This window comes from Manis pentadactyla, chromosome 4, assembly GCF_030020395.1.
Source record: "Manis pentadactyla isolate mManPen7 chromosome 4, mManPen7.hap1, whole genome shotgun sequence".
NCBI classification, from domain to species: domain Eukaryota; kingdom Metazoa; phylum Chordata; class Mammalia; order Pholidota; family Manidae; genus Manis; species Manis pentadactyla.
In genome coordinates this window covers 17,459,831-17,483,987 of record NC_080022.1, presented here as the reverse complement: position 1 = coordinate 17,483,987, position 24,157 = coordinate 17,459,831, and the positions used below count along the sequence as shown (strand labels likewise).

The 24,157-nt window shown below is 44.6% G+C and overlaps 1 pseudogene; it reads right to left on the bottom strand.

Annotated features, from left to right (window-relative positions):
- Positions 1-1,712: 1,712 nt before the first annotated feature.
- LOC118926882 (elongation factor 1-alpha, somatic form-like) lies at positions 1,713-22,714 on the bottom strand (annotated as a pseudogene).
- Between the last annotated feature and the right edge of the window lie 1,443 nt (positions 22,715-24,157).

The following is a 24,157-nucleotide window of genomic DNA, read 5'->3' as shown; positions in this document are numbered from 1 at the left end:
ACCAGGACCTTGGTTTTCCAAAAATAGTTTTTAAAGCTACCTGAACTGGCATTTCCTTGAGCTTCTGGTCCCCATTGACACCTTTAGCTCCCACTGTTTCGGGACCTAGCGGTTCTTGCGTGAGACTGCCAGAACTACATTAAATCAATTATGCAAATTGAGCTAAATAGTTTATTCTGTAACAATGTAAACAAAAGAAATTTATACAATTAGAGTGGTGGTTAAGAGTCCTGAGCTGTGAAGACAGGCAGATGCGGTCCTGTCTTGGCTAGCTAACAACTGTGAAACTTAGGGCAAGTTACTAATTAAATCTCTTTCAGCCTCATTTTTCCTAAGCTTTAAAATGGGTACTTCTATCACACAAGATCGTTGGGAAAATTAAATGAGGTAATTGTGTAGAACACATAGTAAGCCCACAATAAGTGGTGACTCTTGTTAATATAAATCCTTTATACCAAATAAATCCCCTCCCCTGAAACAAGTGTCACACATGATATATAATCAAGAGAGTGTCATCATCCTGCAGGCACAAACATGGCTTGTAGGTTCATTAACAGACAGGGATTCCACTCCCAGACAAGAATAGAGCTTCCTGGTTTACACTATATCCTCAGCAGCAGGACCCAAGGGGGTGCCAGGATCCACATCCCAAGCAGAAGCTGGCCTTGAGTCAGCCAGTTCCTTTGATAGGAACAAATGGGGAAAGGAGAACATATAAGGCATTGATAGAAAGGGAGCCGCTTCCTTCTGCTGCCCTAATTCCCTTCTCCTATTGCCCCAGGGGAAACAGAAGCCCCCAGACTTCTGCTGTTTCATCTGTAGGGGTGTGGGGAAAACTGAAGTTCCTATGGCCAGGATCCTCCTCACCTGAACCTGAACTACCTGATGATGTAACTGGCCTACTGCTAGGCTGCTTCCATAGCCATAGGCAATAAGCTATTATTGCCTGAGTCACTATATAAAGAGCTCTGTCCAGTGCTGTGGGAGGTGGCAGAGATTAAGGAGAATTACAGACCTGCAGACTGTTGTATGCAGACGTAATTCTAGTGCTCGATCACCAGGGAGAACACGCTGGGTAATAAACTCTTTTACCCCAAGAACGTTCCATTGTCATTCCTCAGTCTGTGAATCCATAGTGAACTTGCCAGGGGCTGAAACCCATTGGCAAGACACTAATGTATCATGCCCAGTGAATACCAGCTCAAACTTCAACGTCCCTGTGGAGGCAGACACTGTTGTTCTCCTATTTTACAGATGAGCAAACAAGGTGCACAGTTTGACTTTTATAGACACTATTCAAGTCAAGACAGTTTAACCCCAGAGTCCAGTCCTGTTACAAGAGCTGATGAACTTGGCCAGGGCCAAAAGCTGTCCAGCATTCCCCTTTTACTCCTTTTCCTCCCCCTGACCCCTATCTTCCAGTTCCTGCACCAATCAGACCCCCTAGAAAGAAGGTGGAGGGGCAGAATTAGACCCAGCACCCCACCTGCTTCCTTCTCGCTTGCAACATCAAGGTCAGTAGAAGCAAAAAGACTGCTGTGCTTTATTTCCGTGCCTTAAAGTCATCAGCAGGAAAACTGCATTAGCAGGGACAGTTTTAGGACAGTTCAGGCAAGAGAGGGCAAGTCTAGGGCTTTTCCTTGAGTTGCTCTTTCCCTGGTATGGCTCTGCCTGGGCTTTGGCCTGGAGGAGCTCGAAGTAGCTGTCACCAGTCATTTCCTGGCTGCTTTCACAGCTAACTTGGTGACTTTGCCACCAATTGGTGCTTTTTTCTCCACAGCCTTGATGACCCTGACAGCCATCTTCCTGCCTCATGTCACACACTGCAAAGCGACCTAGGACACAGGATGTGGGGAAATAAATGGGGAACACTGCCAGGGCACAAGGTACAGGACATTGCAAAGGAGGTTAAGTGAGCCAAGTAAGTGACACTTCGTACATATGAGCTCATTTAATTCTCCCAGCGACTCATAGTAGATCTCATTATACCTATTCTATGGGGGGGGGGGAACTGAGGCAAAGAAGTTGAAGGTCACTTGGCTGTAATGATTGAAAACCCAGAAGTCTCACACCAGCACATATATTGCTAGCCACTTGACTGTTCTGTTCCCATAAGTAAGGGACCCAGGGAAAGCTCCTGCTTTTGGCGAACCCACCACCCCACCACACTAACGGTCACAGCCTCCAGGCAACTAGTACCTTCTGTACCCATCTCAACAATCCATTAGATGGATCTCATTTATATGCAACTGTGAATCTGGAAGCTGTTTCTCCTGAGGTTTCAAATGCTTTCCTGACTTCAGATTGTAGAAGAAAAGGCTTTGGCACCTGGCTTCAAGCCTCATAGTATTTTTGGCAGAGGCACTAACCCATCATTGCAAGATTCATGTGGCAGCTTCTAAGACCCACCTGTAATTGGTGGCTCTTTTGAAATTCACCCTCTTTACCATTAACCAGGAGACCCTGAGGACAGGGACTTATTTGTAAATATCTAATATCTAGCACACAGTAAACACTTCTTCAAAGCCCCTCCATGCCTGGGAAATCTAAGAAACACACTCTTAGGTTGCAGTCTTGAACAGGTAAATCTGTCAGGGTCTAAGCCTTTAGGTTTAATAGGCTCCATCAGTCACTCTGATAATCCACCAGGTTTGAAAGCCACTCAACTAGACAGTAGGAAGGCAAAAGAAAGACCCTACTAATCTGCTCTATTCACCTCCTCCAGACCAGTGCCTCTCAAACTGACGTTCATCCCAGTTATCTGGGGATCTTGTTGAAATGCATATTTTGAGTTCAGGTCTGGATGGAGCCCGATAGTCTGCATTTCTAACCAACTCCCAGAGGATGCCCAAGCTGTTGGTCCATGGGTCACACTTTGAGTAGATAGGTTCTAAAATGGCCTCTGCTGTGCTGTGTGACAGTAGGCAAGCCACTTTCCTTTTCTGGGCCCTTCTTACCTGGGACTCAGATCCTTCTGACCAGATTCAGCTACCTGGCTTGGGTGTGACACAACTGGCTCCTGAAGCCAGGAGAAGAAAGGGGCAGCCTGGCAGCCAGGCACTGTTGGGACTTACCAGGGAGGTGGCGGGAGGCAGGTACCCTTGAGAAGCTTTCCATGCATATGGGCTTGCCCAGAATCGTCTGGACAATGGCTGAGTCCCTAGACTTCAGGGCTTTGGGGTGGTCTTCCAGCTTCTTGCCTGAGCGCTGGTCAATCTCCTCCCTCGGCTCTGCAAACTTGCAGGCTGTGTGGGCCTTGTGGAGCCCAGAACTGGTGAGTAGCCTGCTGCGATGCTGCCTGGGTGGTTGAGAATGATCACCTGGAACCCCAGTGGAACGGGGATGGTGGGGCATTAGCCAAGCATCCTCCAAGGAGGTAACCCTAACCAGCTAAGGGGTCAGGTGCCCTGGACACACGCTTAAGATTATAGTGAACATTTGAACATTTAAAGGGTATATCAAATTCTGTGTTAAGCAAATCTCGTGCATTCCAATTTAATTTTACTCAGGGAGCCTGAGCACCTTATCCAGGATGAAATAAAGGAATTGGTAAAGCTGGGGAGGAGTGATACTATCACCTATGCACATACATGTTAATGTATGTATTGTATGTATTGCGTCTCCCCACCACCCAGGAAAATGCATTATAATAGCAAATACCAAACTTGTTAGATGGTCTGTTGGCCCTAGGTCAGCTGTTTTATACATATCACCTCATTTTAATGCTCCCAAGATCACTGCAGGGTACTGCCAACCTCCCCATAAACAAGAGAGATGTGCCATTCTAACTATGGGCGAAGGAAACACCTGAGAGCTCCAAACATGCAGATTCCCAGGTTCCACCCAGACCAACCAAGTCAGAACCACTGGGGAGAGTGCTAGGAATCTGAAACACTTCCCAGTTGGTTCTAACCTACCTGCTTTGAGAATTACTGCCTTAAGGCATCAAGACTATGTTGTGAAAACCAGATATCAGCAAAGGCATTGTTCCTTTCAAGGGCAAGGCAGCAACTACCCTGCTGAGTCAGGATTCTAACCCAGATAGTCTGACTCTGTCTACACTGCTGTAAAAAAAAAAAGCACAGCACAGAGCATATGCTCAGGGACTACTTCCCAAATGACCCCATGACCCATCCTGCTTGTGAGCCAGCGTGGCCACCTCAGGAAGATGCCCCTAAGTGGGCCTCTCGCCTGGGAAACAAAGCTCCCCTACTCTGAGAGCGGGTCATTCCTGCTGTACCCCACCACGTTGCCCCACTGAATGTCCTTCACCAACACATTCTTCTCATTGAAGCCCACATTGTCACTGGGCAGGGCCTCATTCAGGGCCTCATGGTCATCTCCACAGACTTGACCTCCACCGTAATGTTGCAGGAGGCAAAGGTCAGCACCATGCCCAGCTTGAGGAAGCTTGTTTGTACCCAGCCCACAGGCACAGTGCCAATGCCTGGAGGTACAGATCAACCAGAGCCATCAGCAGCCAGACCCCTGTGAGCCCCCAACCCCAAGTACCCCCACGTGGCATGTACTCACCCCCAATCTTGTATACATCCTGCAGGAGTAGCAATAGGGGCTTGTCCATGGGGTGGGCAGGGGGCGAGATGGAGTCCAGTGCTTCCAGCAACATCAGTCCTGCCACGTTCCCTGCCTTCCTGGAGATGTTCCAGCCTCTGAACCAGGACATCTGGAAAAGCTACCCAACATGCAGCTCACTCAGCCTTGAGAGAGCCTGTCTAGACACCAGCCTGCCCTTAACATGAGACCTTAAGCGATTTCTTTATGCATTTGGAGCCTGGGTTTCAGCCGCTGTGAAACAGCAATACCACTGCCTACCTGGCGGGCCCATGAAAAGACACAGAAGACCACACACAGTCCACCAAGCACAGCGCTTGACATATACTATGCATCCACTATGCCACTATGCCACTATGCCACTAAATGGTGGCAGTTACTCTAAATGATGCAGGCATTGCCCCTGAGTTGAGTCAATATATCTCGGGAAGCAGAGATCCCTAGAATCTGGTTAGCTCTTAGATCTCATCCATCTGCTCATTACACAGATAGGAAAACTGAGGTCCAGAGAAGGGAAAGGACTTGTTAACATAGAGCACAGTTAAGTAAGCATCAGGAGTGAGAATGGAAACAAGACTAACATTTATACTTCCTAAGGACTAAGATGTTCCCCAATAAAGGTACCCTAAAGAATGTGCATCAGGGTCGAAAGGCCAAGGAAGCAGACTTGTAAGCTAGGGTGACATTATTGAGTGTAAGACCTTCTGGAAGGACAACTTTCACTATGTCAGTGAGTTGTATGTTTGCCTTTTAAGCAGACACTATATTTACTCCTCTAAAAACCCTGGTCACAGCTCATCAGAGGCATTATCTTTGCCCGCAAAGGCTTATCAGTTAATTGGAAATCCAGGATAGAAGAGGTACAGAAAGAGCCAAGGTGGTAAGGGCCAAGTGGGCAGCTCATCCACCAAGCAGCAGAGCTGGTCAGCATGGGCCACACGTTGGGTGGACTATTGAGATCCTGATGAAGTTTCTCTTTTCCAGCCATAGGTCCTTGAGCAAATCTCTAGGCTTTGAAACCTCAGTCTCCCATCAAAATACCCGCCCCACACGATAGGTTAAAGGCAAGACCTGGGAGAGGTGTGCTGGCCCTGGGCTCACACACAGCAAGCACTCAGTGAACAGTCACTCTCAGTCCTTGGTGAGACCCTCCAAAGAGAGAAGAGCAGTGACCACCATGGATGAAAGGGTTGGGAAGGGGGATGAGGGGAGGTTTTTGTGGTTAGAGAAAAGGGCTCCTGCCAAGGAACCCTTTTACTTAGAAGAGAAGCAGAGCTGTGTAGCACACAAGCCATACATAATACATCTTGCCTCATGGACTCACTAGTGGCCCAAGGAAGCAAGCTGTCATTTCTATTAATACTTAACTCCTGTAAGAAGTGGGGTGGAACCAAATGATTTCAGTCATCTGTGGAGTATAAGAACAAAGAAAGGGAGGGATCGGAAGATGGCGGCGTGAGTAGAGCAGCGGAAATCTCCTCCCAAAACCACATATATCTATGAAAATATAACAAAGACAACTCTTCCTAGAATAAAGACCAGAGGACACAGGACAATATCCAGACCACATCCGCACCTGAGAGAACCCAGCGCCTCGCGAAGGGGGTAAGATACAAGCCCAGGCCCGGCGGGAGCCGAGCGCCCCTCCCCCCCAGCTCCCGGCGGGAGAAGAGCAGGCAGAGCGGGAGGGAGACGGAGCCCAGGACTGCCGAACACCCAGCCCCAGCCATCCGGGCCAGAGTGCAGACACAGTACGTGCCCAGGGGGCCCTGGATGCTAGGAAAACAGGGCAGCAAGAACAGTGAGCGGGCACCGGAGGCCGGGTGACGGAGGACACCAGAAAAGTGAGAGACCATTTTTTTTTTTCTGTTTTGTTTTGGCGAGTGCTTTTTGGAAGTCTTAAAGGGATAGGGACCCCAAAACTAGGGAAACAGAGCAGCAAGACCGGTGAGCAGATGCCTGAGGCTGGCACTCGAGAATAAAGAAAAACGAGCGGCCACCTTTTTTTTTTTTTTTTAATTAAAAAAAAATTTTTTTTTTAATTAAAAAAAATTTTTTTTTTTTTTTTGTGGTCGTTGTTTTGTTTTGGCGGGTGCTTTTTGGAAGTCTTAAAGGAGCAGGGCGGGTCACTTAATCCAGAGGCAGGGAATCCGGGATCTCTGGGCACCCTAACCCCTGGGCTGCAGGGAGCAGGGAGGCCACTTGCAGAGATAAACAGCCTCCCAGCAGCTCCTGCTCCAACGCGACTCCACCACTTTGGAGTAGCTGCCCGAGCCAGGCCACGCCCACAGCAACAGCCGAGATAAACTCCATAGCAGCCGGGCAGGAAGCAGAAGCCCTGTCTGCGTGCAGCTGCGCAGCACAAGCCACTAGAGGTCGCTGTTCTCCCAGGAGAGGAGGGCCACAAACCAACAAGAAGGGAAGTTCTTCCAGCCATCACTCATCTCAGCTCTGCAAACTATTCCTATCACCATGAAAAGGCAAAGCTACAGGCAGACAAAGATGACAGAGACAACACCAAAGAAGGAGACAGACCTAACCAGTCTTCCTGACAAAGAATTCAAAATAAGAATCATAAACATGCTGACAGAGATGCAGAGAAATACGCAAGAGAAATGGGATGAAGTCCGGAGGGAGATCACAGATATCAGAAAGGAGATTACAGAAATGAAACAAACTCTGGAAGGGTTTATAAGCAGAATAGATAGGATGCAAGAGGCCATTGATGGAATTGAAACCAGAGAACAGGAACGCATAGAAGCTGACATAGAGAGAGATAAAAGGATCTCCAGGAATGAAACAATATTAAGAGAACTGTGTGACCAATCCAAAAGGAACAATATCCGTATTATAGGGGTTCCAGAAGAAGAAGAGAGAGGAAAAGAGATGGAAAGTATCTTAGAAGAAATAATTGCTGAAAACTTCCCCAAACTGGGGGAGGAAATAATCGAACAGACCACGGAAATACACAGAACCCCCAACAGAAAGGATCCAAGGAGGACAACACCAAGACACATAATAATTAAAATGGCAAAGATCAAGGACAAGGAAAGAGTGTTAAAGGCAGCTAGAGAGAAAAAGGTCACCTATAAAGGGAAACCCATCAGGCTAACGTCAGATTTCTCAACAGAAACCCTACAGGCCAGAAGAGAATGGCATGATATATTTAATACAATGAAACAGAAGGGCCTTGAACCAAGGATACTGTATCCAGCACGACTATCATTCAAATATGACGGTGGGATTAAACAATTCCCAAACAAAAGCTGAGGGATTTTGCTTCCCACAAACCACCTCTACAGAACATCTTACAGGGACTGCTCTAGATGGGAGCACTCCTAGAAAGAGCACAGCACAAAACACCCAACATATGAAGAATCGAGGAGGAGGAATAAGAAGGGAGAGAAGAAAAGAATCTCCAGACAGTGTATATAACAGCTCAATAAGCGAGCTAAGTTAGGCAGTAAGATACTAAAGAGGCTAACCTTGAACCTTTGGTAACCACAAATTTAAAGCCTGCAATGGCAATAAGTACATATCTTTCAATAGTCACCCTAAATGTTAATGGGCTGAATGCACCAACCAAAAGACACAGAGTAATAGAATGAATAAAAAAGCAAGATCCATCTATGTGCTGCTTACAAGAAACTCACCTCAAACCCAAAGACATGCACAGACTAAAAGTCAAGGGATGGAAAAACATATTTCAAGCAAACAACAGCGAGAAGAAAGCAGGGGTTGCAGTACTAATATCAGACAAAATAGACTTCAAAACAAAGAAAGTAACAAGAGATAAAGAAGGACACTACATAATGATAAAGGGCTCAGTCCAACAAGAGGATATAACCATTCTAAATATATATGCACCCAACACAGGAGCACAAGCATATGTGAAACAAATACTAACAGAACTAAAGGGGGAAATAGACTGCAATGCATTCATTCTAGGAGACTTCAACACACCACTCACCCCAAAGGATAGATCCACTTGGCAGAAAATAAGTAAGGACACGGAAGCACTGAACAACACAGTAGAGCAGATGGACCTAATAGACATCTATAGAACTCTACATCCAAAAGCAGCGGGATATACATTCTTCTCAAGTGCACATGGAACATTCTCCAGAATAGACCACATACTAGGCCACAAAAAGAGCCTCAGAAAATTCCAAAAGATTGAAATCCTACCAACAAACTTTTCAGACCACAAAGGCATAAAACTAGAAATAAACTGTACAAAGAAAGCAAAGAGGCTCACAAACACATGGAGGCTTAACAACACACTCCTAAATAATCAATGGATCAATGACCAAATCAAAATGGAGATCCAGCAATATATGGAAACAAATGACAACAACAACACTAAGCCCCAACTTCTGTGGGACACAGCAAAAGCAGTCTTAAGAGGAAAGTATATAGCAATCCAAGCATATTTAAAAAAGGAAGAGCAATCCCAAATGAATGGTCTAATGTCACAATTATCGAAATTGGAAAAAGAAGAACAGATGAGGCCTAAAGTCAGCAGAAGGAGGGACATAATAAAGATCAGAGAAGAAATAAATTAAATTGAGAAGAATAAAACAATAGCAAAAATCAATGAAACCAAGAGCTGGTTCTTCGAGAAAATAAACAAAATAGATAAGCCTCTAGCCAGACTTATTAAGAAGAAAAGAGAGTCAACACAAATCAACAGTATCAGAAACGAGAAAGGAAAAATCACGATGGACCCCACGGAAATGCAAAGAATTATTGGAGAATACTATGAAAACCTATATGCTAACAAGCTGGGAAACCTAGGAGAAATGGACAACTTCCTAGAAAAATATAACCTTCCAAGATTGACCCAGGAAGAAACAGAAAATCTAAACAGACCAATTACCAGCAACGAAATTGAAGCGGTAATCAAAAAACTACCAAAGAACAAAACCCCCGGGCCAGATGGATTTACCTCGGAATTTTATCAGACATACAGGGAAGACATAATACCCATTCTCCTTAGAGTTTTCCAAAAAATAGAGGAGGAGCGAATACTCCCAAACTCATTCTATGAAGCTAACATCACCCTAATACCAAAACCAGGCAAAGACCCCACCAAAAAAGAAAACTACAGACCAATATCCCTGATGAACGTAGATGCAAAAATACATCAAAAGGATCATACACCATGACCAAGTGTGATTCATCCCAGGGATGCAAGGATGGTACAACATTCGAAAGTCCATCAACATCATCCACCACATCAACAAAAAGAAAGACAAAAACCACATGATCATCTCCATAGATGCTGAAAAAGCATTTGACAAAGTTCAACATCCATTCATGATAAAAACTCTCAGCAAAATGGGAATAGAGGGCAAGTACCTCAACATAATAAAGGCCATCTATGATAAACCCACAGCCAACATCATATTGAACAGCGAGGAGCTGAAAGCATTTCCTCTGAGATCGGGAACTAGACAGGGATGCCCACTCTCTCCACTGTTATTTAACGTAGTACTGGAGGTCCTAGCCACAGCAATCAGACAAAACAAAGAAATACAAGGAATCCAGATTGGTAAAGAAGAAGTTAAACTGTCACTATTTGCAGATGACATGATACTGTACATAAAAAACCCTAAAGACTCCACCCCAAAACTACTAGAACTGATATCGGAATACAGCAAAGTTGCAGGATACAAAATCAACACACAGAAATCTGTGGCTTTCCTATACACTAACAATGAACCAACAGAAAGAGAAATCAGGAAAACAACTCCATTCACAATTGCATCAAAAAAAAATACCTAGGAATAAACCTAACCAAAGAAGTGAAAGACTTATACTCTGAAAACTACAAGTCACTCTTAAGAGAAATTAAAGGGGACACTAACAGATGGAAACTCATCCCATGCTCGTGGCTAGGAAGAATTAATATCGTCAAAATGGCCATCCTGCCCAAAGCAATATACAGATTTGATGCAATCCCTATGAAACTACCAGCAACATTCTTCAATGAACTGGAACAAATAATTCAAAAATTCATATGGAAACACCAAAGACCCTGAATAGCCAAAGCAATCCTGAGAAAGAAGAATAAAGTAGGGGGGATCTCACTCCCCAACGTCAAGCTCTACTATAAAGCCATAGTAATCAAGACAATTTGGTACTGGCACAAGAGCAGAGCCACAGACCAATGGAACAGACTAGAGAATCCAAACATTAACCCAGACATATATGGTCAATTAATATTTGATAAAGGAGCCATGGACATACAATGGCGAAATGACAGTCTCTTCAACAGATGGTGCTGGCAAAACTGGACAGCTACATGTAGGAGAATGAAACTGGACCGTTGTCTAACCCCATATACAAAAGTAAACTCAAAATGGATCAAAGACCTGAATGTAAGTCATGAAACCATTAAACTCTTGGAAGAAAACATAGGCAAAAACCTCTTAGACATAAACATGAGTGATCTCTTCTTGAACATATCTCCCCGGGCAAGGAAAACAACAGCAAAAATGAATAAGTGGGACTATATTAAGCTGAAAAGCTTCTGTACAGCAAAAGACACCATCAATAGAACAAAAACGAACCCTACAGTATGGGAGAATATATTTGAAAATGACAGATCCGATAAAGACTTGACGTCCAGAATATATAAAGAGCTCACACGCCTCAACAAACAAAAAACAAATAACCCAATTAAAAAATGGGCAGAGGAACTGAACAGACAGTTCTCCAAAAAAGAAATACAGATGGCCAACAGACACATGAAAAGATGCTCCACATCGCTAATTATCAGAGAAATGCAAATTAAAACTACAATGAGATATCACCTCACACCAGTAAGGATGGCTGCCATCCAAAAGACAAACAACAACAAATGTTGGCGAGGCTGTGGAGAAAGGGGAACCCTCCTACACTGCTGGTGGGAATGTAAGTTAGTTCAACCATTGTGGAAAGCAGCATGGAGGTACATCAAAATGCTAAAAACAGACTTACCATTTAACCCAGGAATTGCACTCCTAGGAATTTACCCTAAGAATGCAGCAATCAAGTATGAGAAAGATCAGTGCACCCCTATATTTATCGCAGCACTATTCACAATAGTCAAGAATTGGAAGCAACCTAAATGTCCATCGATAGATGAATGGATAAAGAAGATGTGGCACATATACACAATGGAATACTACTCAGCCATAAGAAAAGGGCAAATCCTACCATTTGCAGCAACATGGATGGAGCTGGAGGGTATTATGCTCAGTGAAACAAGCCAAGCAGAGAAAGAGAAATACCAAATGATTTCACTTATCTGTGGAATATAAGAACAAAGGAAAAACTGAAGGAACAAAACAGCAGCAGAATCACAGAACTCAAGAATGGACTAACAGGTACCAAAGGGAAAGGGACTGGGGAGGATGGGTGGGTAGGGAGGGATAAGGGTGGGGGGAGAAGTAGGGGGTTATTAAGATTAGCATGCATGGGGGGGTAGGAGAAAAGGGAGGGCTGTACAACACAGAGAAGGCAAGTAGGATTCTATAACATTTTGCTATGCTAATGGACAGTGACTGTAAAGGGGTTTATAGGGGGGACCTGGTATAGGGGAGAGTCTAGTAAACATAATATTCATCATGTAAGTGTAGATTAGTGATACCAAAAAAAAAAAAAAGGCAGTTCCTGTGTGGTAACCTCCAATGAGTTCTACACAAGGGTATAAAGGGCATATAAAAGTGTAGGCAAAGGGTCTGTTTGTGTTTATACAGAGGATCAAAGCCTAATTGGGCTACCCCGAAAATGAACTAAGATACGATATGAAAAAGAACTTCCAAAATCTGCACTCTCTGGAAGACTCATGCCAGAAGATGATCATCAAAAAACCCCAACAAAGATCCACGCACTGCTACCGCTGTAGATGCACTCATCCCACCAGTTCCTGGACTTGCCATGGGAATGAGGAAGGAGATATCTAAGCTGGCCTGTGCATACAGTAAAACAACAAATTTGACTGGATCTATACTGTTGGAACTTAACCAAGAATTTGGAGAAGTGCAAATTGTAGCACTCCAAAGTCTTACAACTACAGACTATTTACTGTTAAAAGAACATATGGCATGTGAACAGTCCCCAGGAATGGGTTGTTTTAATTTGTCTGATTTCTCTCAGACTGTTCAAGTTCAGTTGGACAATATCCACCATATCATAGATAAGTTTTCACAAATGCCTAAGGTGCCTAACTGGTTTTCTTGGTTTCACTGGAGATGGCTAGTAATTGCAGATATGCTTTGGTTATGTAACTATACTCCTATTATGTTAATGTGTGTGCGCAATTTAAGTAGTAGCTTAAAACCTATACATGCTGAAGTTACTCTACAAGAAGATATGTCAAAGAAATAATCAATCTTCCCATGTTTTCTTCCGCCTGCTACTTCTATAGCTTTTCGTCTTCCTTCCTAGTTACAACCCTTAAATAGAATTCGTGCCTCATATCAAATTTACCGAGTATCATAATTCTTCCAAGTGGTAAAGATACCTCAAGACAAATGCTGGGCATAGAAGCCACAGGGCATAAATATGCAAAGAAGTAAAAAGCTAACCTTTTCAAACAATAAGGCTTCCCTCTCACTTACCAACTTCACATTTCCCTGTATGGCCCCGGAAGATGACTGGTTAGCCAGAGACGGGTAAGATTCCTCAAGGGAGGAACAACCTAAGACAGGCACAGTCGCAGGGGGGCCATCAGGTGAGAAATTGGGGATCAACAGAGGTGAGGCTTAGAACCTCACCCCCCCTGTTCTGAGAGAAATCTTCTGCATACATGGATGTTTTATTGCCCTGGTCTAGCTTGGATTAACACATAGTCTACAGGCACACACCTGATCATCTACATTTGCTCTCTTACAACACTAAACTATGTTTTCTACCTTTATCTTGTATCTACCTACCACTTCAGCATTTTATTAAAAATCATAATAATAGAGAAATGTGGTATCCACATATAAATCAAGTATAAAAACCAAATGAGTATTCATATTTGAACTGACTGTTTATAGTTCATAATGCATGAGCAAAACCGAAAGTTTCTGTGATGACTGCCCTTGTACTGTTCACTATGTAACTTATTCATTATGTAAGAATTTGTTCTACATGTAAGAACTTGTTTGTTATGCCTCAGAAGATTGGAGACTGACGAAAATTAGGCTTGGGGTGGATTAATGATTGTGCATTGAGCATTGACTCCCCTATACAGAATTTTATTGTCGTTAACAACCATTTGATCAATAAATATGAGAGATGCCCTAACAAAAAAAAAAAAAAGGACAGACTTCCAATGGTAAAATAAACAAGTAACCGGGATGTAATGTATAGCATAAGGAATATAGTCAAGATATTGCAACAGCTTGGTAGGGTGATAGCTGGAACCTAGAATTATGTATATAAATGTTCTACCACTGTGTTGTACACTTGAAACTAAAGTAATGTAATACTGTGAGTCAACTACCCTTCAATAAAAAATAATTATTAAAAAAAAAAAAAAACCCAACAAAGATCCATGCAGTGCTACAGCTGTAGATGCACTCATCCCACCAGCTCCTGGACTTGCCATGGGAATGAAGAAGGAGATATCTAAGCTGGCCTGTGCATACAGTAAAACAACAAATTTGACTGGATCTATACTGTCGGAACTCAACCAAGAATTAGGAGAAGTGCAAATTGTAGCGCTGCAAAATCTTACAACTACAGACTATTTACTGTTAAAAGAACATAAGGTGTGTGAACATTCCCCAGGAATGGGTTGTTTTAATTTGTCTGATTTCTCTCAGACTGTTCAAGTTCAGTTGGACAATATCCACCATATCATAGATAAGTTTTCACAAATGCCTAAGGTGCCTAACTGGTTTTCTTGGTTTCACTGGAGATGGCTGGTAATTACAGATATGCTTTGGTTATGTAACTATACTCCTATTATGTTAATGTGTGTGCGCAATTTAAGTAGTAGCTTAAAACCTATACATGCTGAAGTTACTCTACAAGAAGATATGTCAAAGAAATAATCAATCTTCCCAGGTTTTCTTCCGCCTGCTACTTCTATAGCTTTTCTTCTTCCTTCCTAATTACAACCCTTAAATAGAATTCGTGCCTCATATCAAATTTACCGAATATCATAATTCTTCCAAGTGGTAAAGATACCTCAAGACAAATGCTGGGCATAGAAGCCACAGGGTATAAATATGCAAAGAAGTAAAAAGCTAACCTTTTCAAACAATAAGGCTTCTCTCTCACTTACCAACTTTACATTTCCCTGTATGGCCCCGGAAGATGACTGGTTAGCCAGAGACGGGTAAGATTCCTCAAGGGAGGAACAACCTAAGACAGGCACAGTCGCAGGGGGGTCATCAGGTGAGAAATTGGGGATCAACAGAGGTGAGGCTTAGAACCTCACCCCCCCGTTCTGAGAGAAATCTTCTGCACACGTGGATGTTTTATTGCCCTTGTCTAGCTTGGATTAACACATAGTCTACAGGCACACACCTGATCATCTACATGTGCTCTCTTACAACACTAAACTATGTTTTCTACCTTTATCTTGTATCTACCTGCCACTTCAGCATTTTATTAAAAATAATAATAATAAAGGGAGAAATGTGGTATCCACATATAAGTCAAGTATAAACATCAAATGAGTATTCATATTTGAACTGACTGTTTATAGTTCATAATGCATGAGCAAAACCGAAAGTTTCTGTGATGACTGCCCTTGTACTGTTCACTATGTAACTTATTCACTATGTAAGAATTTGTTCTCCATGTAAGAACTTGTTTGTTATGCCTCAGAAGATTGGAGACTGACGAAAATTAGGCTTGGGGTGGATTAATGATTGTGCATTGAGCATTGACTCCCCTATACAGAATTTTATTGTTGTTAAGAACCATTTGATCAATAAATATGAGAGATGCCCTCACAAACAAAAAAAAAGTACACACTTCCAATGGTAAAAATTAAATAAGTAACTGGGATGTAATGTATAGCATAAGGAATATAGTCAAAATATATTGTAACAACTTGGTATGGTGATAGCTGGTACCTAGAATTATCATGTATATAAATGTTGAATCACTATGTTGTACACCTGAAACTAATGTAATGTAATACTGTGTGTCAACTACCCTTCAATAAAAAACAATTATCTACCAAAAAAAAAAAAAAAAAGAACAAAGAAAAACTGAAGGAACAAAACAGCAGCAGACTCACAGAACCTAAGAATGGACTAACAGTTACCAAAGGGAAAGGGACTGGGGAGGATGGGTGGGAAGGGAGGGACAAGGGTGGGAAAAAGGAAAGGGGGCCTTATGATTAGCATGTATAATGTGGGGAGGCACGGGGAGGGCTGTGCAACACAGAGAAGACAAGTAGTGATTCTACAACATCTTACTATGCTGATGGACAGTGACTGTAATGGGGTTTGTGGGGGGTACTTGGTGAAGGGGGGAGCCTAGTAAACATAATGTTCTTCATGTAATTGTAGATTAATGATACCAAAATATAAAAAAAAGAAAGAAAAAAAAGAAGTGGGGTGGAGGGTGGGTAGGCTTTGAAAAAAATTAATAAGCATTTTTATATAAATAATTAAAGCATATAAGAATAAAAAAGAATATTCCTTCTTTTAATAGAGGGAATAATTGAGGGTCAAACAGGTAGCCCAAAGCCCAAGCCAGAAGTTGATAACCAGGCCAACTCCCCACTCAAACACCAGCCACATCAGAAAGGATGAGCTCTTTCATTAATTTGATGAACTTGAAAACTCATTTGTCTCTCTGTGCCAACCCAGAAGGCAGCATAAGCCTATGAGGTCAATATCACCCCCATCTTAAAGAAGAAACTGAGGTCTCCAATGTCATAGGTATTTCTTGAGAGCTAAAGATAAACCTTAAATCTATCTAGCCACTGACTGCATGCTTTGTTCTTTTCACATCTAGAATATAGTAGGTGCCTAATAAATGCTCAAAAGTACATGGGAATGAAATCCCCTTATCTTAGTAGCAGAAGTATATGATAGTACTCAAGATGTGGGGATATGGGCAAAGCTTCAGGTGTCTGCCCTAATGTCATTTTAGAAGAGCCCCCCACCCTGACCACCCAATAGGAAATAACTCTCATTCCACTCTTTAGATTTTTCTTAGCACTTATCATCCACTGTATATACCACCCACCCCCAACAAGACTGTAAGTGCCCTGAGCACAGTCGCTGCTCATTCAGGCTGCGACCTCAGCACCAAGGACAGTGCCCAGTAGGCAAAGGTTCAAATACAACCCTAAGGAACGCAACTGCCAATGGCAGTTCTAAACGTCCTCAATGACAATTGGAAACAGAAGCCTCCAAAAGAAAGCCTACCCTTTGTTTCATTAGGAACTTGTTCTAATTATTGAGGACACATGCAAAGATTTATTTATCAAGATGCTTACGGCAGTTTTAAATAAAATTAGAAACAATATTCTTAGAAGTTGGTGACATTGGGCTATTACTTAACTGCATTGTCTCCCAGTTCTCTCATTTTAGATGGGAATAAAATAATGGGGTTTCATTCCATTTTATGTGGTGTACATGTTAAGTGCTTAGTTTGGTTTCTGACACTTTGTAATTTCTCAAATAATATCATTTTCATTTAATAATGGAATAGCTAAACAAACTACTGTACCTCCTTGAGATGCCATACAAAACACCACTAACTATTCAACATGTTTCAATGGTAAGGAAAAATTTTAAAATAAGAACAATAGAACATTATGTACAGTTTGAGTCCATATGTGAATATCTAGAAAGAACTGCATGAAAACAAGGTTATGTAAGCCATGAAATTACTGTTTATGCTGAAAAGCTCACTGTGAAAATATTAAACTTCACTTTTATAATCAGAAAAAGATAGCTTTGTACACATGGAAGAGAAGGCTAAGAATCCTCAGGTTGGTTATAGAAAAGGTAGGCTTTAGGCAATAAATAAGTGATAACAGTTAGCATCTGATCACCAAATGTATACATGAACAGATGCCCATGTGGAGTCTCATTTAATTCTTACAACCCCATGAAGGATGTCCTAAGGCCCAGAGTGTTAATATCTCACTCATCCCTTTACTGTGCACAAGGGATAGAGCTGGGATTTGAACCTGGGTCTGATACCAGAGCTAGACTTCCAAGGTAGAGAGACACTCATCTAGGAATTTTAAACCCTACCAGCTTCTGGGATACAATGACTGTATCTTAGACACATTTATATTGCCTCCACACTGCCTAACCTGTCTTGAGAGTTAGGATAGCTTCGATGCTGTGAGCAGGGACTGGAATTCTAGACCCTGACAGCTCTGCCTGATAGAACTTTCTGCAATGAATGGAAATATTCTCTCACTGTCTAATATGGTAGCTGCCTATAGTTGCTGGGAGCTTGAAATGCAACTAATACAACTAAGGAACTAAAAGTACTTGATTTAACTTTAATAAATTAAATAGCCACATGTAACTAGTAGCTACCACATTGAACAGTGCAGCTTTATGCTTCCTAGTTGTGTGGTTTTGAGTAACCTCTGTTCACCTGCAAAATAGGGATTAATCATATAATCCCATGGGACAGACACCCTTCACAGTGATTGGTCCATATAGAACATGGCTATTACATTCCAGAAGAAGCCCACAGGTATGAGTGGGAAGTCCCATTCAGCTGGCCCTGCCCCAGTCAGCTCTCACCCTGGTGCTGGGCTCCATCATGATGTCCCCATTCCAGCCTAAGGTGGGCACACAGCCTTGGAGTTGTACCCAATCCTCTGGATAGAGGACTTCACCTCCTTGCTGACCTTCCCAAAGTGCACACTACTGTCAGGAGGCTCCATGATGTCCATCTCGTTGACTGCCACGATGAGTTACTTCACTCCCAGACTATAGGCCAGCAGTAAGTACATGCTCACAGGTCCGCACATTCTTGGAGGTTCTCACCTCAAACTCGCCTGCTCCACTTGCCCCAATCAGTACAGCACAGTCTGCCTGGTCCAAGGGATGCAGGGAAGAGGGCCCGGCTCAGACCTGGCCTGAGGCACACACTGCCCACCCCATAGCAGGGCTGAGGCAACCTGGTGGTGCCTGTGAGGCACCAGTGATCATGTTCTTGAAGTCACAGTGACCTGGGGCATCAGTGATGGTGACGTAGTACTTGATGGTCTCAAACATCCACAGGGAGATGTCGATGGTGATGCCACGTTCCAGCTCTGCCTTAAGCTTGTCCAGCACCCTGGCATGCTTGAAGGAGCCTTTGCCCACCTGGGCCAGGAGTAGGAAGGAAAACTCCAAGGTCACCCCTCCTTCCAAAGCTGCCCATCAACCAAGAAAAAAGTTCCCAAGAAAGCTGAGAGAGGGCAGTAACAGGGCAGAGTATGGAGAAGCCTCTGAATTTTTCAAATAATAGAATGTATTGCTTGTATAATTAAGTTTATCTTTCAGTCCAAGTTTTGGAGTCAGAGTGACCCAGGGCCATATGATAAAGTGCCTGTGATAAAGGTTGGCACATGGGCCTGGCACACAGTCAGCAAGCCCTCAAGTTATAATAGTGAACATGTCAGTAATGCTGACCAGGCACCTGGTACTACTTTAAGCACCTAACATGGATTATCCCATTTAATCCCCACAACTCAGTGAAACTTTATTATCTTCATCTTGTAGATGAAGTAACAGAGGTATTCATTGACTAGCCCAAGATTACACACCTAATAAAACATAAGAGTCAGAATTTGAACCTAAGCTACAGACTCAAGTTCAAACTCTTAAACACTACACGCTATGTTAAATGGTAGCTAAGACCTGTAAGTATGCCTGGAACCCTGGCTGAGTTTACCTTCTTTCAGCACTAGTAACAACATCAAATGACTATTGAAAAAGTCAGTAGTATAAGCAGGCTATCATATTGCTCTAGAGTATATGCTCCCACTAGGCAGCTGAGGGATCCTGGGCATTCCTTTCAGCATTAAGTAGAGCATTATGCTAGGTTCTCAGGGCAGAGCAGAGAATCAGAAAGACCAGAGACCAGGTGGCTTCCTGGGGAAAATGAATCGGGTCATTGGGAGACAGGACCAGCACCCATGTGTTCTGACTTGCTAATACAGGAACTTCTATAATGACCATTATAGTTTTGAATATACATTAGAGAAGCAGTTCTAGAAGAGCGATCCAGAGATTCCTGATGGCCCCTGAGACCCTTTAGCGTTTGCAAGGTCAAAACTGTTTTCATAATGCTAAGACACGTTTGTCCTTTCTGCTCTCACTCCCTTGCCAGCATAGAGTGGTCTTGCCTGGAGGCTCCATGATAAATGAAACTGCAGCAGAGCCACGGCAGCAGCAGTTCCGAGAACCCAGCTGTCTTCCAGTAAGCCAGATGTTAGAGAAAGCAGCAAAAACGTAAAACAACGCCACCCTCCCTCCTAAGTTTTTTTGTTATGGAAAACAGTTATTTTCAAACATACACAAAAATGTGATACTTATGCTCATATATAAGGAATTTATTACTGTTATTTTTAAATTAAATATTTAAAAAACTCAGTTTTAATTTTGAGTATTTTAAATACATAGTTCTAGTGTAGCACAGAGAAGGCACATAGTGGATCTGTGGCCTCTTACTACACTGATGGACAGTGACTGCATTGGGGTCTGGGTGGGGACTTGATAATATGGGTAAATGTAGTAACCACATTGTTTTTTCATGTGAAACCTTCATAAGAGTGTATATCAATCATACCTTAACAAAAATTTTAAAAATAAATAAATATACATACATACATATGTACATACATATATATATATAGTTCTAACTTACATACATTCTCTGGGGTCCCTTTAAAAGTATAAAGGGTTCCTGAGACCAGAGAGTTTGAGAACCACCACATCAGGTCATTTGTTTTTCCGCAACCTTTTTGGTTACGCTTCTACCATATTGGCTAGGAACCAGTCAGTCTTTTCTCGGGGTTCCAATGCTTTCCTTAACAGCCCCTTTCATGTAAGAGCCTCTACAACAATTCTGACTGGACCTCAGGAAGCCAAGATCAGGCAGACAGGCTCTCTGTCGTTGATGGCACTGATCTATGACCTGCTGTGTCTCTTTCCAATCCTCCTCCCTCATACGTGGGCAGCAGCTGGTTCTACAACTGTCCTCATCCTGTCTGATGCTCCTTCAGCTCCCTCCGAGGCGCCCGGCTCTCCGTGCTCGCTCTCCCGCAGGGGCTCTCTCTCCACCCACGCCACAGCTCTGTCCTCCATTCTTCCCCAAAGCACGTACCTGGCCCACTCCTGGGGCCCAGTCTCCAACCTGGGTTTCCTTCTTGAGCTTCAGACTTCAGTGTTCAGCTGCCCCCAGACATCAGCAGGGAAGGCCCCATGGACACCTCGAATTCCACAGATCAAGAGCAGACTTGTTCAGGCTCCAGACCAGCTCTGCCTCTGGTATCACCAACCATCCAATTTCCAAAGCCAGAGACTTGAGGGTTGCCCTCAGCTCCTCTTCCTCCCTCTCCCCTCCCCTGCAGCTAACTCCTGGTTCCCCACCCCAACGTCCCTGGGTCCATCCATTATTCTCCAGGCCTACTGCTGCCTGAGGTCGCCATCCTCGCTCTCCTGGGCAGCTGCAATTACCTCCTAACTGGCTTCCCAGCCCCCAGTGCTGGGCCTTCTGACCTATTCTCCCTGTGGGGCATCCAGGGTGCTCTTCCCAAAAGATTTGTCTGATTCCAGTCACTCCAGAACATGAAATCCTTTTGCAGCTGCAGGAAGAGTGGCTAGGCTCCTCAGCGGGGCACTCAAGGCCTACGTCCCCTGTCCTATCAGGCAACCACTCTCCATCTCAGGTGCTCCGCACCTGCTGTTCTGGTCTACTTGTGGCTCATAGACACCCCCATTTCCTCAAGGCTCAGAGGAGTCCAGTCCTGAGGACATGCGCATTGTCCCTGCCCTGGGCTCCTTCAGCGCCCATGCTGTTTGTGGGTAAAATGAAAGTTCCTGTGACCAGGATTCTCCGCTGGCCCTGGTTGGCTAGCTCACTACACAGGTGTGAGCAATACATTGCTATTGACTCTATATAAAGAGCTCTGCCCAGTGCTCTGGGTGACATGGTGGCATGGCTGCAAGGCTGCAGGAGAGCAGAGCAGAGGCTGGAGTGGTGGCAGTGCCGAGGACAGAGGCCCAGAGGACAGCTGTGTGAGCAGAGAGGCCTAGAGGCAGAGACCGGCTTGCTGCATGCAGACTCACTCCGAGTGGATGGGATTTTAGTGACTGACCCACCACCATGGAAATAAAGTTGGGTATAACCCTCTTACCCCAAGAACATTCTACTGTCATTTCTTTGGTCACATTGAATCCATAGTGAACTTGTCTGAGGCTGAAACCCATTGGCAAGACACTGTTAGTGAACTTGTGTGAACACCAGAGTGTGTGACCAGGAGTTCCTGGGGGACAAGGCTTGCTATGTCCACCACTGTATGCCGAAGGGTTACCCCAAGGTCCATGGTGGAGGCATGGCAAATAAATCCTTTCCTCCCCTTTATTTGGGAATGTTGGCAGGTTTACCTCCTGAGATACAGCGTGGCATCTGTGTCACACTAGAATTTAAACCTTGGCACCATCCCCCGGCAAGCTGCTTAACCCTTCTAAGCATCACTTGCCTCACCTGGAAAATGGCAGCCATACCGCGTACCTCACATGACTGAGAGGAAAGCACCCCTCAGTCCAGCAGCTGCTCAGAGGGGGTGAGCTGGCTCCTTCCTCACCACGAGGCATCCCTCCCCAGGAAACCAAGGCTGGAAAGGGGAGGAGGCTCAGGCAGAGCAGCCTCACCTCAGAGGCCTCCCTCTTGAACTTGCCAATGGTCCTTTTGATGATGCCCCTGCATTTGTAGATGAGATGCCCACTTGTGGTGGACTTGTCCGAATCCACGTGGCCAATGACCACAATGTTGATGTGGGTCTTCTCTTTGCCTGTGCTGGGGGCTGCTGGGACAGAGGAGGACAGGCAGGCTCAGGGTGCGAATTGACACCCCCAGCCCCCAATACTCACCATCTTGGGACTGGGTCTGCTCAGCCAGCAGAGGGTGAGAGAGGAAAGGAAAGCAACTGACCAGGAGGGAGCCTCCCCAACATCTCGCACCTGGGGAGGCTGCACTGGTCTGTCTCCAAGGAGGACGCACCTACCTCTACAGACAAGAGGAGCTCCTGGAGCCTCCTCATGTGGAGAGCAGACCAAGGGGACGCTAGGCCCCATCCCTCCTTACAGCTGCTGCCCCAGGCCTGTCCTTCGCATCCCTACGTCCCCATTGGCTCTCGCTGGTGGTGGGAAAAACCCAGTGCAGCTCACAGTGGGTGAGCTCTCATGTTGGTGGGTGGTGGTGGAAATGAGCCAGCTGCCCCCTGAAGAGCTGTGCCTCTGAGCTTTGAAATGCTGATTGATACACACTTCCCACCACCCCCAGTGCCAGAATGGGTACCAGGAGGTGGCGCAGGGGTCAAAGGCAGGCCCCAGGGGTGGGAGGGGAAAGCAGGAGCCTGGGCTCAGGAGGAGGTTCCCAGACTCAGGTCCCTGGCCACTGAAGCAAGTGCACACAAAAGGGTGGAGGGAGCTTGAGGGGGGCGGGGTGCTAGACTTTAAACATCTGCCTCCGGGGTTGCCCTGGGCTTCATGAATCAGATGGACTCATCCCTGTCTTCAGCAGCCTGCACAGCTTCTGAACTGTGGCAAACATCGAGTTGAGTAAATGCAGAATGACCGCTTACCACGTTCTAGCCCTGACCCTGTGTGTGCCATCACCATTATGCTACTACTACCTGGAAAATGGGGAAACTGAGTCACAGGAGCAGGACCACTGGTGAGAAAATAACAGAACTAGGGTTGGAACTCAAGTAGTCTGACCCCAGAATCTTAGCCAGAGTCTAGCTGTGCCTCTGGGTGAATCCGCCTCGGAAGGAATGAGGGAAGGAATGAAGGGATCTCCAGCCCCGTTCATCTCTGTGGTCCCAGCACTGACTGGGCGGCTCAATGAATTGTTTAGGGTGGGACCTGGTTGGTGGGAGGGAGGGAATGAGCTAGAGGGATCTGTGTCTGCTTGGGGAACGGCTGCGCTGGACCAGAGTCGGAGGCCAGTTCAATGCCAGTATTCTCCAGAGGTTCTGGAACCATCCACACATCAGTTCCTGGAGACCAGTCTGATGCGGGGGAAGATGGGAGAAAGAACAAGCCAACCTAACTGGGCCACTCCACTCTCCTTCAGTGGTCCCTAAAGTCCTCTGAGCCTGGGTTTCCACCCAACTGTCAGTGTTGTGATTCAAGGAGATAAGGCAACCCCCCTTATAAATCTTGATAATGCTGATAATTGGTCCTTTAAAAAGCTAGTGTCACAGTAGAAATACATGGGAGTGCCCTGTCTTGCCAATGGGTTTCAGCCCCGGGCAAGTTCGCTATGGATTCAGTGTGACCAAAGAAAATGACAGCAAAACGTTCTTGGGGTGAAAGGGTTATACCCAACTTTATTTCCAGGTGGCAGGCAGGTCAGTCACTAAAATTCCATTCACTCAGAGCGAGTCTGCATG